Below are 5,246 nucleotides of genomic sequence, written 5' to 3'. Positions count from 1 at the left end.
AATGTGCTTAGTCGTAGAGTGTTGTACTAGATTCTTAGAAATATTGATTGCACTAGTATTGTCACAGAATACAGTTATACAATCTTGATCAAACCCATAATCACACAACATTTGTTTAAGCCACAAAACTTGTGTACAACAACTTTCTGCAGCAATGTATTCAGCCTTTGCCATTAAGAGTGAAATGGAATTTTGTTTCTTACTGTACCATGTCACCAGATTATTTCCAAGATAAAAACATCCTCTTGATGTACTCTTCCTATCATCCAAACTTCTAGCCCAATCTGCATCACTGCAACCAACCAAGGTAGAGTTAGTATCATATGCAAACCACAAGCCAAAATCACATGTACAGAGACATATTTCATAATTCTCTTTACTACGGTCAGGTGAAGTTCAGTTGGATCAGCCTGAAATCTAGCACAAATACTTACACTAAAACACAAGTCAGGTCTGCTAGCAGTTAAGTACAAAAGACTTCCTATAATGCTTCTAAATAGTTTATTATCTACCTTCTACCCATTTTCATCCTTGGACAATTTAAGTGTAAAACTCATAGGGGTATTAGCATGTTTGGCATTTTCAAGACTAAACCTTTTAAGCATGTTCTTGGCATATTTAGTTTGAGACACAAACATACCATCATCAAATTATATTATTTGAAGTCTTAGAAACATACTCAACTCACCTACCATGCTTATTTCAAATTTATTTTTCATTAAGACTACAAATTCATCCAAATGAGTTTGAGATATGGATCCAAAAATAATGTCATCAACATATATTTGTGCACACAAAAACTCACCATTACAATGCTTAATGAAAAGTGTTTTATCAGCATTACCTTTCTTGTAGTTGCGCTCAAAGGAGAAAGGAGGTAAGCCTCTCATACCATGCTTTTGGGGCCAGTTTCAACTCATACAATGCTTTCTTCAGTTTGAATACATGATCTGGCTTGTGAGGATCCTGAAATCCAACATGTTGCTCCACATACACTTCTTCCATTAGCATGCCATTTAAGAAGGCACTCTTCACATCCATTTGGTAGAGCTTCAACCTTAGACAACAAGCAACATTAAGTAACAATCTGATTGATTCCAATCTGGCCATTGGAGCGAAGGTCTCATCAAAATCTATTCCTTCAACTTGGGTATATCCTTGTGCAACAAGTCCGGCTTTGTTTCTGATGATGTTCCCAAACTCATAAGACTTGTTTTTGAAGATCCACTTGGTTCCTATAACATTTATACCTTCAAGTTGAGGAACCAAGCTCCACACATCGTTTCTCTCAAACTGTTCAAGCTCCTCATGCATAGCAATAATCTAGCAATCATCCTCTAGAGTTTGATTTGCATTCTTTGGTTCTGTAAGAGAAACATATCATAAGTTATTTATTTCATTCAACGTTTTTTCTTCTTGTTACCATTATCTCTTTGGAATTTCCAATCACAATGGATGGTGGATGAGCTTATCCAAGAGGGTGGTTTTTTGGTTTTTGAAGGCTTTTTCTAAGTGATCTCATCAGACAAATCAATTAACAAATTAGGTCATGGCCTTTCAGAAACTAAATCTTGTTTAGGCACTCGCAGTGGTCACATCAGGTTCTGGGGTGATCACCTTAGCTTGATCTTGTGTTCCAATTGGATTCAAAGTGAACATACCATCTTGATTAGTGGTCACCTTAGCAAGGGCAGTCATATCTTCAATTTCATCTTCCTGTGAGAACTATGAGTAATCTTCTGAATCAAAGAAAACCACATTAAATGACTCAATAATACGTTCAATTCTCATGTTAAAGATCCTATAGGCTCTACTATTTGAAGAGTATCCGAGAAACACACCTTCATCACTCTTTGCATCAAATTTCCCTAAATGATCTCTATCATTCAAGACATAGCGCACCCAAAGACATGGAAATATGAAAGATTTGGCTTCTTACCTTTCCACAACTCATATGGAATTTGTGATGTACCTTTTCTTAAGAACGCTTGGTTTGAAATGTGATATGCAGTGTTAATTGCCTCGGTCCATAGTCTTGTTGGCAACTTCTTGGCATTTAACATAACCCTTACCATCTCTTGAAGAACTCTATTCTTCCTCTCCACTACACCATTTTGTTGAGATGTCATTGGGGTACAAAATTCATGCCAAATACCCTGCATATCACAGAAGTTAGAAAAATCAGAATTTTCAAACTCTCTACCATAATCACTCCTTATTCTTACCACTTTCTTCACTTGGCAATTTTGTTCCACCTGTAACCTTTTGACAAGACATTTAAAGACCTCAAATACATCAGATTTCTCTCTTAAAAAATCAACCCATGTAAATCTAGAATAGTCATCTACACAAACAAAAACATATTTTTTCCCTTCTAAACTTTTAGTTTGCATAGGACCAATTAGATCCATATGGAGAAGTTCTAAAACACCAGAGGTAGTTAACTGAGATAAAGGTTTTTGAGGGCTCTTAGTCTGCTTACCTTGTTGGCATGGGCCACACACTTTACCTGTGGGAAACTCAAGTTTAGGTAGTCCTTTGACAACATCCTTTTTGGAGAGTTTCACTAGATCCTTGAAGTTCATATGCCCAAGTTTCTTGTGCCAAAGATCCACACAATTTGTTTTAGAGCTTAAACAAAAAACTTTGTTAGACAATAACTAGCAATTATCATTAGATCTCTTTCCCTCAAGCAAAGAAGTACCATAACCATTCAAGACTTGACACATATTCTTTGAAAATTTCACAATACAACCTTTATCACAAATTTGACTAATGCTTATAAGATTTGCTTTAAGTCCTTTACATAAAACATATCATTTAGCATTTGGAAGCCAAGAATGACAATAGAACATTTTCCAAGAATCTTACCTCTTTTGCCATCTCTATTAGTTACATGACCAACTTCCCTAAATTCAAGATTAGTCAATAAAGATTTGTTACTTGTCATGTGTCTTGAACAACCAGTGTCAAAGTACCATTGGTCATTTTGAAAAATAAGCAATGATGTATGAGTAACAGGATAGTGAGCACTTAACTTAGGTCTCCACACTTTTTTGTTTTTGGAAAAATTATTCTGATGTGATGACCTGAAAGACTAATGTGGTGACTTTAAAGAAGAAAACTCATGATTTCCAATGCATCTTTTTAAATACAAAATTAGTTTAAAGCAATTTGGTCTGATGTGTCCTTTCTTGTGACGAAAATGACATATTGGTATGAAATTTTTTACCTTTGAAATATGCTCACACGGTTCATCAACAACTTTTGGAACTGATTTAGATGCTTTAACGAACGTGGTCACATTGGGTTTGGAAGAAAAACCAAGACCTACTTTATTACCAAAAGGCTGCTCTTATGCAAGAACTTCATCCAGCTTATATGAACCTGCATTTAACCTCTGAACAATGGCCTTGGCCTCAGTTCATTCATTTAAAGCTTGATTTAACGAAATTTCCTTGTTAGACAAATCAAAAAATAAGACTTTCAATTTATCATTCAAAATTTTCTTATCTTCTATTAAGATGCATTTTTCAGATTCAAGAGATTTAATCTTCTTGATAGCCTTTAACCATGACTCATACATCTTGTCATAAGCCTCATGTTGCTCTTTGTAGACATCATATGAGCCATCCGAGGACACACTATCACTGTCCTCTTGGTTCACCACAAAGGCCAAGTAATTTTCATCTTCATTAGAGTCATCACCTCCACTTTCACTGTCGTCACTCTCACTTAGGGTGGCAGCCATAGCTTTACCCTTTTTCTTCAAAGTGTTGGCACACTTAGACTGAATATGACCATATCCCTCACACTCAAAGCGTTGTATACCCTTGCTTTTCTTTTCATAATCTCTCGAAATTTTTTTCGAGAAGCCTTCCTGACCAGTTTGATCATAAAACTTTTTCACAAAGGGTTGTTTTCCCTTTTTACTCTCACTCGGTTTTCTAATATTCTTCTTCAAGAAATTTGCAAAGTTTTTAGCAAGTAAAGCATACTCATCATCATCAATATCACTTGAATCAACATAAGCAAGGGATTCAGAGATTACCTCATGTTTCAGCGCAAGTCCTTTAACTGATTTCTTACCCCATCGTTTTAGGTTTAGCTCAAAGGTTTGCAAGGATCCAATCAATTCATCCAGCTGCATCTCATCGAGGTCACAACATTCTTCAATAGAGGTGACCTAAGACATGAATCTCTTAGGTAAAGAGCACAACACTTTCCTGACACAGTATATATTTTACCCAAAGCAAAACATTCATTTGTAACATCACACAATCTGCCATGAAAATCAGTGATAGTTTCATCATCATGCATAACAAGATTTTCATAGTCAAATATTAATCTTCTAAGCCTAGTCTTTTTCACAATGTCTGTTCCTTCATTTTTTACTTGGAGTCTATCCCACGCATCCTTAGTTGTTTCACAATTTGCTATATTTTTCATTTGATTAATACTACCAACATTAAAAATAGCATGAAGAGCTTTTGAATTAAAATTAGACTCTTCTAACTCAGCCTTAGTCCATTGATCATGGCTTTTCCTTTGATTCCACTTGCTTCTTCAACTTTAGGTTCTTTCCAACCAACAATACAGGCCCTCCAAGCCCTCTCATCAATGGATTTCAAAAAGGCACACATCCTAGGTCTCCAAAAAGCATAATTGGTTCCCTCTAACAAGGTTGGTCTATTGGTAGACCCTCCTTCACTAAACAAACTCATAGTAAACAAAACAGCAAAGGTCGTCACACAGGACTGATGTGGTCATACAGAACACTGATGTGGTCACACAAGGTCTGTAGCGAGAAAATTGTAAAAAAAAAAAAAAAAAGGCAAAATAAAAGCAAAAAAGCAATAGCCACCAAATCAAGATTTAAGCACAAAAAAACAATCAAGGATCTATTGAAATAACTCTTCAGAACATGCTCTGATGCCAATTAAAAGTTTTAAACCCTTATCATGTTGATTAAAATTATGTGGAATTAAGATTACTTGTTCACGTTGTGCTTAATGAGTTGCTAAACTAATGATTAAACATATAAACCATCCATGACATAAAATAAAGCACACAACTCAATTTTACATGGTTCGACAACATGCCTACATCCATGGGACCAAGTCCAGTAGAAGCTAATCCACTATGAAATAATTATGTGTTCAATTACAAAGACAAGAATAAGTATCAATTGTAAAAACTCCCTGTTTGGACAACACTTCAGTCTTCGCTCTTTGGTTGAACCTCAA

This window comes from Pistacia vera, unplaced genomic scaffold (assembly GCF_008641045.1).
Source record: "Pistacia vera cultivar Batoury unplaced genomic scaffold, PisVer_v2 Contig1045, whole genome shotgun sequence".
Taxonomy (NCBI): Eukaryota; Viridiplantae; Streptophyta; class Magnoliopsida; order Sapindales; family Anacardiaceae; genus Pistacia; species Pistacia vera.
Note: the sequence above shows the minus strand (reverse complement) of the source record.